The sequence below is a fragment of the Aedes albopictus genome, chromosome 2 (genome assembly GCF_035046485.1).
Source record: "Aedes albopictus strain Foshan chromosome 2, AalbF5, whole genome shotgun sequence".
In the NCBI taxonomy this organism is placed as follows: Eukaryota; Metazoa; Arthropoda; class Insecta; order Diptera; family Culicidae; genus Aedes; species Aedes albopictus.
In genome coordinates, this window is record NC_085137.1 from 431,470,672 (window position 1) to 431,485,950 (window position 15,279).

At 40.2% G+C, this 15,279-nt stretch overlaps 1 protein-coding gene across 2 annotated transcripts in view; it reads right to left on the reverse strand.

The window, feature by feature from the left end:
• LOC115265295 (uncharacterized) overlaps positions 1 to 15,279 on the reverse strand; it is a 326,298-nt gene that overhangs the window by 280,373 nt on the left and 30,646 nt on the right. The gene's annotated exons all lie outside the window — the stretch shown is intronic.

The window sequence follows — 15,279 nt, forward strand, 5'->3', positions numbered from 1 at the left end:
GTTTTGTTCGATCCCATTCGGGTCGTTGCTGGAGTGAGGCAAGGATAGATATATATACTATCACCGCTAGTATTCCTCACTATTCTATACCAGCGTGGGTGCTCAGGAATGAAAGTAAGTAAGTAGTATTTCTGTTACAAACTCCGAGAAAAAAAAACGAAAAACTAGAACCAGTCTTTTAATAATTGGAGTGTTGATATTTGGTGACGAGAAGTCACACAGGAGAATCCAGATTAAGCTCGTTTCAGATATCCAATCAGGATTTGAAAAACTCCTGGCCATCGAGCTGATAGCAAGTCAGTACCAGCAGAATTTGTTGTGCAACTTCTGGAGCCATTTGATTCACTAGATAATTTTTCTCGTAGCTTATTTTAACCCTCCTAAGATGTTAGTTTTTTGCAGAACGATGGCGTAGTATACGTTCAGCGTGCCTGTCTGGGCCATATTGACACCAACATCACATAACATAAGTGGAACTACATATTGTGCATCCTAGCTTAATCACTCAGGTCCTACTGATCTGAGTCAGCCGCCATAAGATTGCGCCCGTTTGATTTGTACACGGCGGCTGACAGCTCCACCCGGCGGCTGCAAAACAGTTTTAGCCAAGGTGCACACCGTGAACAAATCTAGATTGAGTTTAAATAAGGGCGAAAGTAACATGAGAGAGTTCTCTTCATCGACTCTCTCTTCTGCAAATTAAAGTGACAAGATGCAAATTCAATCGAACTTTTTTACACTTAGACGCTAGATTGCATCGCAACCTAGCGATTTATGACCATTAAGTGCAACCATACTTGCATCTTGTCACTTTAATTTGAAGAAGAGAGAGTCGATGAAGAGAACTCTCTCATGTTACTTTCGCCCTTATTTAAACTCAATCTAGAAATCATACGTGCGCGGTCTGGCGCGATCTGAGGCTGCGCGTTTCGAACGCAGCTTGCTAAGAATCTAAGATAAGCGCGACAATAGTCAGAGTGTCAGAGCGAAGTAAAAAATTGTTTCCTTTTCCAGCACGCGAAACTGTTATATCTTTTAAAAGAGGCGTAGAACTGTCATTTATTTTGGTAAACAAAAAACATCTGATCCAACCAGTATTCCAGTTTTGGCAAAGAATACAGGAATGAAGATTAGCATCTGTGACATGTGCAAAACTAGCTGTTGGAAATTCACTTATTTATTTTGTCATAAATTCATTGAAATCTTCGAAATAACACATCCACGTTTTGACATATCGATCTCCCTTTATATTTAAGGCTAGGACACGTATTTTTCATTTGAGTTTACAAAGTTTCGTCACAATTTATATCCTATTTTAGATCTCCACGGGCTTTTTTTTTTTTTTTTTTTTTTTTTTTATGTGTATTTTAACTAGTTGCTAATTCTACACTAGTCTCCACGGGCTGCCAGTCTAGTTCTATGAGGTCTTTGTTTTACTTCACAACATTGAAAAATGGTATGCATGCTGAAAAATGGTATGACAATAATGTTATAACGCATTTGACATTTCGGTGCCCTGTATACCAGCGTATGAAATCGGAAAGGCATCAACTTTTTGAGCCAGAGTTCCACTTATGTTATGTGCCAACATCTTACATCACATTCTTACGTTTCTGATTTCATCATATGATTTATGAAAATACCAAGGCGCCGTCCATAAATTACGTAATGCTCTAAGGGGAAGGGAGAGTACGGCCGAACGTTACGGCCCATACAAATATTTTAGAATTTTTATACAAAAAAGCGTTACGGAGAGGAGAGGTGGTCATAAAATGCCAATTTTAGCGTTACGTAATAAATTGATGCTACACAAGTGTTGTGACTCGAACAGTTGCTAGGGTCCAATGATACAAGTTCAGTGCAAACCCTAAGTCGACATTCCGCAGGTACAGTATGCGGCAGGAAAAAATGCGAAAGTGTTTTTCAACTTCAAACCTCATTTTCGTCCATTTGACATTAACCAATCTATGTTTCAACGTTCCATGATCTATAATAGGCTAGTTTTCTGAAAAGTTAATTAAAACATTTCCCATTTTGGTCACTAACCTTTACAGGGCGGCGCCTCAAGATGAAGACAACCAGAATTTTCAAACCGCAAAAAATCGCACAGGTCGCTAAATTTCGCATCTGATAAAACAAAATTTTTGATTTTCTCTACAATATCATCAAATATATGCACTTATTTCATCTGCTGTGTGAAACTACATGGCTCTGGATCAGTGTGGTCTGGTTGTTCATCGAATTTGAGCTAATTTTGTTATAGTCATTTTGTTTAATGACCATTGGGCGCGCAGTTTATTGATATCCGCTTATTAGGCCTACATTATCACATGTTAAACATCAAATATGTTCATTTTTATTTTTCAGTGCTAGAATATACACATTGACTGATACACTGTCAGAAAAAATACACATATATATCCTATATTTAGCGTGTAATAGTGCCTTGAACTTTTCGCATATTTTCCTGCCGCACCCTGTAGATCAACAGGAACTCCAACAAGTTGATTCACATCGAGCCCTTATGAAAATCCTAACCAAAGGATCGAAACTTTGGGAACGATCTTAACCCTTATGTAGCCGACAAGATACCCGGGTACCCAGCACGCATTTAAAAAGCACGGTAAAGAAAAAAAATAAAAAGTTTGTCGGACACATAACGGTTAAATGATCAACGACTCTCTGTTACTGAAAAATGTATAATACTAAGTTTAAGGTCATCGCTTCATACTCCGTAAGATACTGGATTACTTTTGGTCACCACACTGATTTATCTGACTGCAACGTCGAATTGATGACCTGAAACAGGTAGCTAACCGCTCGCTCACCTCTAATAACAGCTATCACGGACATCGCCTCGATGCTTTGCTTCACATTAAACATCTGACAATATTCAAAAAATAACTGACTATTTTACTGGACAAAACGGAAAAAAACTATGCAACGGTTCACTACTCAGTCTTGTTTCTAACTATTCTGTGTCTTTCAACCGTCATTTTGTTGTTCAAGTCTAGTGGGTTAATGGTCTATTGAGTGTCATTGTCAGTAGTGTTCGTCTGATTACACTAGTTTACAGCCTTTTTGAACTCGGTAAGCTGATGATCATTTTTGGTGTAGAATCATGCCCTGAGTTCGAAAACGCGAAAGAAAAAAATTACAGTAGAGCGGAAATTTTTTCGACTTTCCATACAAGGTTGATGATTTGAAATCGATTTTTGTTCTATTTTTAAGCAAAGTCGCTCACTTCAAACATCTTATTCTCCGTAATCAATGCTCCGATTGAGCTGAAATTTTTACTGTAACTCGCCTACATATGATATGTCAAATAAACGTCGAGAAAGAATTTTTAAATTGGTTTTTTCTTATTGAAAAAAATACATTTCATCAAAAAATTTTGGAAATTTTGCTAAAATTTAAGAAGATCGTCCCTAAAACTCGCCAATATCTTGAATTTCATCAATCTGACGCAAAACCTGTATTCAGATGATCGAATGGTATTGTATTTAGCTTTTAATCAATGAAAAAAGATTTAGAATTGGTTGAACAAAACGCAATATATTTGAATTTTAGTAAATTACATTTTTTGAAAAGTTGCAAAACTCGATATTGAGCTAAAACTCAAAAACTGTTCTACTTTAAAATTTTTGAAGGTCGGTTTCGAAATCAGCACTTAATTGTGCTTCAAAAATTTTGGTTGTTGACAGAAGTTCACGACTTTCGTTTTATTTTGTAAACTTGTGTTATTACTTGTCTGTCTATCTACATGATTTGCTTTGATTTTTGTTTTAAATATAATTAAAATTCCAGCATATGTTGTAAATACAACTTTAACCATCGAACGATCGCGCTGTTGTATTTTGTACAACACGTTGAAAAAATCTTGCTTTTTGTACTCAGCATAAGCGTGGTGCTGGCGGTGATGGCCAACCGCGCGAGTTACGGAAGGTTAATAATCGCTTCGTTTGTTTACTTTTTTTTGTGTAGGTGATTTGGCACACTTCTAAAACAGGGAAAGCGGAGAACCGTCGATACGAGACTAGTATCTCCGTATGATCCAAAGCGAAGCGATGGTTGTTGTTGGCCGAAGGCAGTAGGAGAGCGGTTCTCTCCTTTAAGACCGAGTTCAAAGCTGATGTAGTTCGAGTCCTTGTTGTTTTCGTTGATGCCATTCATAAGTCCGTTTAGTTTGTTTATGTCACTCTTACAGTGTCCCAGTCTCTTCTTCAAAGTAGTTGTTGTGAGTCCAACGTAGCTGGCGTCGCAGTTTTCACAGGGGATTTTGAAGATCACATTATTGCGCAGTTCTGGTGGAATGCGATCCTTGGTCTGCATAAACAGGCTCTTGATGGTATATTCGTTCCTTGTTGCTAGTGTTGTGTTAGGATAATCAGCTTGGATAACTTTGGGGTCTCCAGTTAGTCTAGTTGTGAAGGCTATGGATCGCCAATCCGGAGACGGCGGGTTCGATTCCCTTTCCGGTCGGGAACATTTTCTCGACTCTCTGGGCATAGTGTATCATTGTACTTTCCTCACAATATACAAATTCATGCAATGGCAGGCAAAGAAAGCCCTTCAATTAATAACTGTGGAAGTTCTCAAAGAACACTAAGTTGAAGCGAGCAGGTCAAGTCCCAGGGGGACGTCGAGCTATAAAGTAGAAGAAGAAAAACTTTAGCCAATCGACCACTGAGCCTGTTGATGTGGACCATGGGTTTATAGATGACATCATCATTGTTGGTAGTGTTGTCTCTAATCGCCGCTATGGAATTTTGATTGATTAGTCAATGTCGTAGGGATCTCGGATAGTGGTTTGTCTGAAGATGTTTGTCTATAATGTTGTTTATGGCCGTCTGAGGGAGATTCGTACTTGGCTTCCTAACCCGTTTGATGAAGTTGGTAACCATATTTATGTTTATATGCAAAGGGTGGCTGCACAAGAAATCAAAAAAAAACCGCCGGATGCCGTTGGTTTACAGTACCATTCAGAAGTTGTCTTAGGACTGTCTTAGTTCTGTCTCAGCATTCGCTTTAGTATCGTTTGAAAAAGACATCTAGCTGGTTCTGTAATAGTTCCTATGATCTTCTCAAGATGTCTTAGCATATGAGTTCGCTGGACTGACTGCAAACTGTATTTCTGACTACTTCGCCGCATCGTTCTACTCCGTTGGATCTAACAGCAAAATATGGTTTGGCGTGAGTTGAACACGAGTGGCATAGACGTCAGAGGCCTTTAGTTAACAAAGTTTTTCACTTCAACAATCAGTATCTGCAGTCCCTTGTCATCAAGCTTCCCGTTGGCGCACGCATACATCATTAAGTCCTTTACGGACTGTACCATGCGTTCCCACGTTCTACCAATATGCGGTGCTACTGATAGGATAAACTTCCACTTTGTGCTAGTGAAGATAGTTGGCAGTCCCCGGTCCATTGGCATCGCAAAACTCGTTCTGGTTCTTGGCAATTCGTCTCATTTACACTCAAGAATTTAGCATGTTTCTGGCTTCTCACGAATCTCCGAACGCAGAAGATGCATGACTTTGTTGATAACATATAGGCTACTTCGAGGTAGGCGGCTCGCTCTGTCAGTGATCGATGCGATTCATCAACCCAACGTTACAGGTTGGGTCGTCCTAATCATGGTCGTATCATCAATGGAGTTCTTGGTTTTGCCCTACGTCTTAGAGACGGTGGATGCTGTCGTGGATAACTTTGCTGACTGCAAATTACAAGCCTTGGAATGTTGTACAGCTCACGAATCTCGTGAACTACGTTTTCTGAATTGTCATATCGGTACTGCTGATGATATCTGCGGACAAGTGGCTGTAATGGTTTCTCAGGAGTAAAGCTTTCATAGCGTAGCGTAGAGCGCTGACTTGCTCGTCTTACTTGGTTTTCGTCTCTCCATAATGTCTTCGATCATAATTTTGCCGTGGATGACAAACAGCAAGACCATTCTTAATGGATCAAACAAAGTTATCACTCACCGCAGTACTTGCCTTTTAATCGACCGTAGAGATGTACCTTTTCACTTTCGGATTAGTCATTAATATGTCGAAGACAAAGTACATGATGGCAAAGGGCTCCATTGAAGAATTCTGCTCCCGCCACCCCGAATTTCAATCGACGGTGATGAAATCGAGATAGTTGAAGAATTCGTGAACTTGTGCTCACTGGTGACCTCCAACAACGATACCAGCAGAGAAATTTAGAGACGCATAGTGACAGGAAATCGATCTTACTTTGGACTCCGCGGAACTTTGTGATCGAACATAGTTCACCGTCACATGAAGTTTAACATCTACAAACGCTGATTAAGTCCTCTATGAGCACGAAGCATGAACTCTACGTGCAGAGGACCAACGCGTCCTAGGAGCTTACGAACGGAAGGTTCTACGTACCATCTACAAAGTGCAGATGGAAGACGGGACTTGGAGAAGGCGAATGAACCACGAACTGCATCAGCTGCTGAGAGAACCAACCATCGTTTACACCGCAAAAATCGGGAGGCTACGGTGGGCGGATCACGTCATCAGGATGTCTGACAGCAGCCCGACTAAAATGGTTCTCGAGAGCCTCCCGACTGGTACAAGATGACATGGTGCACAGCGGGCTAGATGGGCCGATCAAGTAAAGGACGATCTGTGGACCCTCCGCAGAGTGCGGAGCTGGAGATCCACAGCAATGGACCGAGCAGGATGGAAACGATTCCTATGTACAGCAGAGGTCACTCAGGCCTTAGTCTGACCGGTAAGGTAAGGTAAAAAAGGTCGTTACATTAGATCTATATAAAAAATAACCTGCATAAAAAAGGTTTGAGAATAGTTGAAAAATTCTTTGATCAGCTTTAAACCTAAAACAGCAATCGAATCAAGATTGTTCCACAACAACCGGACCTAGAACATTCTAATCTGCAAATTCGTTTATTTGAACCGGTCGCAAACGGCTGATTTCTCAGAATCCAGATTCCCAAGCAAAACTCATATAGATCACCCCGCCGTTCGTCGCCCGATTGCTGGAATGTGGTATCGCCTTTGGTGGCTACTGCAGGCCACGGTTCTCGTTTTCCTTTATTTTTTTTATTTCGGCGCACATGTAACGTGACATTCGGAATAAATGAATTTATAAACTTCTCACAGAGCGACGCGACGGACTCGCGTGGCTCGTGGCAGACTGGACCAACCAGAGCCAGACAATCCTACCGACGACCGCCTCTGCCAGCCAGCCAGCAGCACCATTGACCATCGTCGCCTCGGCTTCGTTGAACGAATGTGGCGAGGCGACGACGACGACGACGATGCTTGTTGCACGTCTAGTCATCCTTCCGAATGAGTGCAGTGCGGTGCAATGTCGATACGGCAGCGGGTGCAGACTGCAGAGACGGCTGGTGGCGGTGATTGTTTTACTGTTTTTTTTTTTGCCAGTCAGTTAAAAATGCATCAGTTTATAAAGGTTTTTAATTGAATTGCAAGTTGGTCAACGTGGTTCAGTGTCGGGTTTTTCGACGGTGCCCTACCTCAAAACGATACGTATGCGTTAGGCGGGCTCGGTTTTGTGAAAAGATGAAGCAGTCGTATTAGATAAGTCTATCAATTTTTGCAGGAAGAATTCAAAGCTTTAGTCTTATGATCACTCGTCGATCTAAGAACATATGAACCCATGAAAGTTTGCATAGTCATTTTGTGGCTTCTCAGGGCTTGCAAAGCAAAAAAATAGGAATGGACTGTTTCTGAACCAGTCTAATATTAGTATTTACTACGGTGGTGATCTGACGGTGGGTTGGCACAAATGCAACTTGGATTTTGTCGTCGTAGTAGTAGTTGTTGTTGTTGCATCCGTCCGAACTTGGTCCCAAATGCAGTTGCTCTTCTGCACCGCTCGGTCAATGGTAGAGGTTCAATTGTAAAAGCATGGCAGGCGAGTGAAAAATATAGTACTACGATGCAAACGATGAAGCAAACGCAACGTTCTGGGACTTGGGAATCAAAGAGAGGGACGGAGGCGCGGATATGTGCGGGCAAAGTTCTACTTCGTGCATTTTTTCGGCTATTGTACCACAACCACTAGATTATAATGGAATACGTAATGTAGGTCTCTGGTTTACGAGGTTTCTGGATACTTTTTTCGTTATTTTTAGACTCCACGTAACAATTGTAGATGTTTGTGATATATTCATACAGAAGGACCATCTCTTGTATATCGCGTTCGACCTTCACTATGCTTAGCAATAATAAGCTACTTAAAGCTTGTTTTAATTTTGATATTGTTGGGGGCAACCCTACGCCACTGGTATCCGATAGCGCACAACCTCGCGCTTTCTTCCGTCAAAGTTTTGTCAGACGCTAAGAGACGTCGGTTGCCAAAATTCCTGCTAATCATTCTCAACACCATTCTTTGCATTACACGAAAAAGGCAGAGTAAAAAGTATTTTGTAAGATTCTTTAATTCATGAATTCAGTCCGTCATCCTATTGCCAAAATCGAGAATTCCAACTAGGAGACCAATTGTAAGTAGCTATAAGTTTATTGATTGAAGATCCTTAAAATAACTGAAGTAATTTCTAATACAGTTTGAGCTCACTTAACCACAAAAACGGTGTGCTACAAAACCCTCCGAAAACATCCGAAACGTTCCAACAGATATGCTAAGATGATAAGTCTAAAAATAGTTAATTCCAGTGGGATGTTGAGGCAGGTTGACCAACAAGATCTTTGTTTCCGCATAACTATGGTTACTAATGATCCGAAAAGGCCCATATAATAGGGTCATTTGATACCATCCACATTGGCCAACACTAATTGGAATGCACATCAACATTGTTCCCTAACTTTGGTCGTGCTTCATACATCAATATCCATGACATCTTAATCAACCGCAGATAAACAACAGCATAAAGCCATTCTTCTCGTGTCTATCCCTCTGCATGCGCTGAGAAGACCCATGTGACATGTGGATGCCGATCTCGTGTATGGGTACATCAAATTCCTCGATATCGGATTACAGGTTACCCGAGTCTGCAGAATGTAAACAGCAAATTGTATTCCTGTGTAAGCAAGTGTAGGATTGACCCCCATCCATCCATACCATGCCGAGCCTGGCCGTGCCGTTCCGTGGTCCGAAAATAACGTGTGTCGTCCTGAACGACCCGACAGACGTCGGCGACGACGCAATACCTTTAGGTATGTGACGCAACAAGTGCTGCTGCTGCACTCATTCACCATCAGTCAGCAGACTTACTGAGAGAGCAGCAGCTCCGCTCCGCCCCGATAGGCTACATATGGCACGGATGAGCACTGGCTGGGCTATGACGAGTGCGGAGGAGTGCAGATGTGACAGCCAGGGACATTCTTCTACCACATCGCCACATCGGATCAAATTGCCTAATCGAAAGTGCGCTGCATGCTGTTCTTCGGTCGGTTCTTGCATCACACATAGGGATGGAGCGGTTTTACCGGCGGTCAAAATCTAGGGTGCACTGGATGCACATTTATTTGGTAATATACCAAAGTCAGTAATCACACCAAAATAAGGCATTCATGTTTCATATCATGGTTTGGAAATACATTCGAATTTCTGCTAAATCCATTTAAATAAATTCAATTTAGGAACCTCTATTACAATACAATAGAAACGTGTGGAAATGTGCTAGAGGCCAGTGTGGTTGACCCCTCCAGTATAGGTAGTCGAATCTAAAAGCGTAAGTAATCTTCTGAAACCTTTCGGTATTCTCTTGATATCCTTGGAAGCAGCTGATAGGATCCTGAAGCATTGATTGATTGATTTGTCTTTATTAAAGAGACTTTCAGCCCTTGGCTGGTTCGTCTCTAACACCTCCTGAAGCATTCTGAAATCCTCTTAAACCCTCTGAGATCTCCTGAAACGTCCATGAATATTCCGAATTCGCCTGAACCCCTCACAACACCTGTATTTTATAAAATTCCCTGAGATCTTTCTAAAATTGACTAAAATTCTCTGAAATCCCTTGGTGTCCCCTGAGACATCCCAAAATCAAAAAACCACCAAAAGCCCCCTAAATTTCTTTAAAACTTCTCTGAAACCTCCTGAAGTTCTCCAAAGAACTACCCCATGAAAATTTTTGAAAACACCCTTCAAAGACCTGCTGTATTCCCCGTGAACCTTCGTGGCTTCGTTTCTAGTAAATGCGAGTTTGATTTCCGCAATAGCTGTCAGCTAAGCTTACAGTTGTCCTACAGCGCGTTGCATGTTAGTCCATTGTCTGGTATCGTGCTTTCTTCGACGTCGATGTCTTCTTGCTCACTTGTTACTACATGGAGCCTCTTGAAAACCAGTGAAATCAATCTGAAATTTTCAAAAAACTCCCTGAAAAGCCATTAACTCCTCTGAAACCCTAGAAATCTCGTGTAACACCTCTGAATCTCAACCTCCCTTAAATCCTACTGAATCCTCTCCAAAAAATTTTCATTAAATCACCTGAAATCTTTTCGGAACTCTTATGATTTCTTCAAAATCGTTTATAAACCTCGAACCCCAATTTAAAAAACACAATGGACTTGCCGAATAAAAGCTCAAAAAACTTAATTAAAACTAAAGAAAATTATCCAATACGTTCCCAACGCAACTGACGAAGAATTTCTCAGAACAAATTCCGAAAGAATTCACAAAGAAATTACCGGACGCACCCCAAGGAATTACCAAAGAATACGTCATGGAAATTGACGAGGGAATTGCTGAAGGAATTGTGACGTGTGACATCGAAACTACGGGACTGGGCACTGCTGCCTAAGAAAAAAAACGCAGAAGAGGTACCAAAGACATTGTCGAAAAAAATAATCCTTAAGAAATTGCAAGGAGAAAAACTTCTCAATAGAATTTCCAAAGAAGTTCCTGAAGATTTTTTTAATTCAAGATACATATCGAAGAAATTTCCTAAGGCACTGCTGAAGCACTTCCCACAAAAATTGCTGAATAAAATCCAAAAGAAATTGTTTAATCTATACTCAAGAAATGGTAAATTATTGTCGAATAAATTCCTTAAAAATGTGCCGTATTCATTGCTGAAGAATTTGCCTAATTATTTCCCAAAGCAATAGTCAAAATAGCTTTCAAAGGAATTGTCATAGAAAATCTCAAAGAAACTGCTCAAAAGATCCCTTAGAGTATTGCAGGAGGATTTCGAAAAATAAAATACTGAAGGATGTACCGAATCAACAATTAAAGAGATGGACAAAAACAAATTATCTAAGGAAATCCCAATGGAGTAACAAAAGGAATTTTCCATGAATTTACCTAAGAAATATCAACTTTAATTACTGAATGAATTCTCTGCAAAAGAAGTTTTCAATAGACTTGATGAAGAAAATTCCATAGTGATCACCGAAATTTTTTTGAATATAACAAATGCCGCTGTAATGCATTTGAGAATTTCCGAAGTTAAGTCGAAAGAAATTCCAAGAATTCAAAGAAATAAATAATCAACCAATGATCACATAAATTCCCAAAGAAATCATCATCATAAATGCTAAAAAAAGTCCAAAAAAATAACTGAAAGTAATTTTAGTAGACATTGCCAAAGAAATTATAAAGAATTTAACCTAAGAGTTATTAGAGAAATTCTAAAAAGAATTGCCTAAGGAGTAATCGAAAGAGTTATGTAAGGAAATACCAAAGGAGATTCTGCAAACATTGTCAGTTGAATTTTGCAATGAATTTGCTGACGGTATTGCTGAAGGAAATGACAATATACAATATACATTCAGAATAACTTAAAGGATTGCTCTCATAATTCTTATAAAAAATTGCGAAACACATAAGAAATATGAAAAACCCTGATTAATCCACCTAGTGGTGATAGCGCCTTTCTCGTCGAATATGTACTCATGATGTCGACGTAAGCCGAAGTGTTCCTGAATCCCGAGAATACTTTATTGAGAAAAGAAAGAATTTTATCAAAGCCATTATCGAATAGAAAAACTTATTGATGACGCATATTCCGACGTTATGTTCAACGTATAGGCAGAGCTTAAAAATATCAGAGCTCTCAGTTGACTGCTTGACCACCTTCACTGTCATTGGAGGCCAATCAATATGAAGACGATTATTACAAGCTAAGATATAACCTTTTTCACAACCACAGATCACTTTGGGGTCGTCGACAAAGTTTTTTCTGTACCGTAATCCGGGGTCAAATTGATCACTTTAAAACAACTTTAGCGGATAACATTGATGGAATTCCAAATATTGCCAAAATAATTTCTTTAAAATAAGTACCCAGTGGATCTGACAGAGTTTTGTTCAACAAATTTAAACTTTAAGTTAAATAACTTCAAACATCATTAAATTGGAAATGCCACTTTGGGGCGAAATTGATCAGTACACAATTGAGCATCGGTTGGAAAGGAAAACGCCTACAGGTAGGCAATTTCATTTGAAATAAGTGAGTTCTTTTACAATAAATGACTATTTCAACATAAAATGAACTTGTTTTTAACTATTTCATGTTCTTATTAGCTACATAACTTTCTCACCAAGGCTCCACAAAAATGTTAAAACAGAGAATTTACGGGAAGTCCTATTAGCAATCGATTGTTTAGTAGCCTATGTAGGAGCTAAATGAGTAATACATTGCAAATTCCTAAAATAATAAGGCAAAACCAACTTTTTTCTAAAAAAATAAAATTCTACACTCATCTCTAGACATCTACGAACCAGATAACATAAAAAGTTTAAGGTTATTACGACGCTTAAGAGTTCCTAGTATGGAATTACATTGTAGTACCCGAATGATCAATTTGACCCCGGTTTACGGTACACTTCAGGCTATATTTTATTATCGCTGATTACAAGATCCATGTAAAATTGAACAATAAAAAAATCCAAACAAGTGAAATTTCCCAAGCTAAATCCCAATAAAATTTCAACCACATAACAGAGCGCGAGGGCGCAACCAGTCACATCAGAATTTTGTGTAGTAACTTCAGACGCAAAAGGGGATTGAAAAAAAATGTTCAGGGTTGTTGCGGTTAAATTTTAATTTTCCCATACAACGTTGACTGTAAGGATGAGTAGGAATCTGAAATGGTGTGATTTGATGAGTTCTGAGATCACTTTAGTTTTGTCATGATGAAGAGAACAATTACACATATCTATCGCTTGCTATGATTTTGCTCACTTTCGTAGTTCCGGCAAAGCACCCAAAGTTGGTTCCGTAATACTGCTGGTAGTCTCTAATGTGGTTTGAGCCTATTTTTTGCTAACCTGTAATCAGGTTATCAAAAAAGCCGCGATTTGACATGTGGCATGCATTAGTTTGGTTAACTTTTGTATATCCACTTCCGGCGGGACACCCGGAACCACAAACACTACCGGTAGTAACTTATGTAGTGTGTGCCTATTTTCTTAATAACCGTTCATCAGGTAATCGAAAAGGCCGTGATTTGATGCACCGAATGCATGAGTTTGGTTCAATTTTACATTTTACCACTTACGGCGAGACATCTGGAACCAGGACAGTACCAATTGTCCCAAATATGGCATGAAACTAGTTTCCTCTAACTGTTCCTAGAAAGCCACGAATTGATGTGTCGCATGCATGGGTTTGGATCATTTTTACATTTTACCAATTTCAGCAGGACACCCGAAACCGGTTCTGGAACACTACCGGTAATCTCTAATGTGATCTGAGACTATTTTCTTGCTGATCGTTCTTCAGGTTATCGAAAAAGCCGGTATTTAATGAGCCGCACGCATGTGTTTGGTTTCCTTCCACATTCGTCCACTTCCGGCGGGACACCCGGAATCAGTTCTGGAACACTACTGGTTTTCCCTAATGTGGTCTGAGTTTTTTTTTGTTAACCGTTCACATGCATGGGTTTGGTTCTCTTTTACATTTGACCACTTCCGGTGGGACAACTGCAACCGATTCCGGAACACTACCGGTAGTTTCCAATGTAGTCTGGTTCTATTTTCTTGCTAATCGTTCACCTGGTTTTTGAAAAAGCCGCAATTTGATGTGTTGCATGCATTACTTTGGTTCACTTATATATTTGGCCACCTCCGGCGGGACACTCGGAATCGGTTCCGGAACACTACCGGTTCAGATATGGTCTAAGACTCTTTTGCTGCTTACCGTTCATCAGGTTATCAGAAAAGCCGCAATTTGGTGTGTCGCATGCATGGGTTTGGTTCACTTTTGTATTTGGCCAATTCCGGCGCGACACTCGGAACCGGTTCCGGAACATTACCTGTAGTTTCTAATGTGGTGTGAGCCTATTTTCTTGCTAACCGTTTATCAGGTTATCGAGAAAGCCGCGATTCGATGTGTCGCGTGCATAGGTTTGCTCCACTTTAATATTTGGCCACTTCCGGCGGGACACCCGGAACCGGTTCTGGAATACTACCGGTTCAGATATGGTCTGAGACTATTTTCCTGCATACCGTTAATCAGGTTATCGAAAAAGCCGCTATTTGATGTGTCGCATGCATGGATTTAGTTCATTTTTATTTGGCCACTTCCGGCGGGACACCCGGAACCGGTTCTGGAACACTACCGGTTCAGATATGGTCTGAGAGTATTTTCCTGCATACCGTTCATCAGGTTATGGAAAATGCCGCGGTTTTATGTGTCGCATGCATAGGGTTGTAGCATTTTCATATCTGGCCCCTTCCTGGGGTACCGGTCCGGAACACCTAAATGGCCATAACTCCGGAACGGCTGGACCGATCCGAACCATTTTCAATAGGAAACAATGGGACCAGATTCCGCGTCGAATGAACCGTCGGTCATTAAAATCGGTTGAGGTTTACTGCCAAAAAGTGATGTGAGTTTTTTGTACACACACATACACACATACACACATACATACACACACACATACATACACACATACATCACCTCAATTCGTCGAGCTGAGTTGATTGGTATATGTGACTCGACCCTCCGGGCCTTCTATCAAAAAGTCATTTTTGGAGTGAACATATAGCCTTTCCAGTACACTTAGTGTACGAGAAAGGCAAAACGTATCAATTCTCAAATAATAACCGAAAACTATCACATTTCCTTAAGTCTGCACAGCCAAGATACGAAAAAAAAATCGTAACACTTGTTCGCAACAGATCGAAAAACTCGCAATGAAAATTTTTAGTAATTGCACAAAGATTTTGACGAAGAATTTTCCCAAGTGCACCGTAAAATGGGGTGTTAAGAACTCGTGGGATGTTAACCCTCCTTGTTTTGAGGAATCAAAATGACTATTTAAGATTTGTTTTTAGTTTTGAAAACCATATGAGTATGAGCAATTCCTC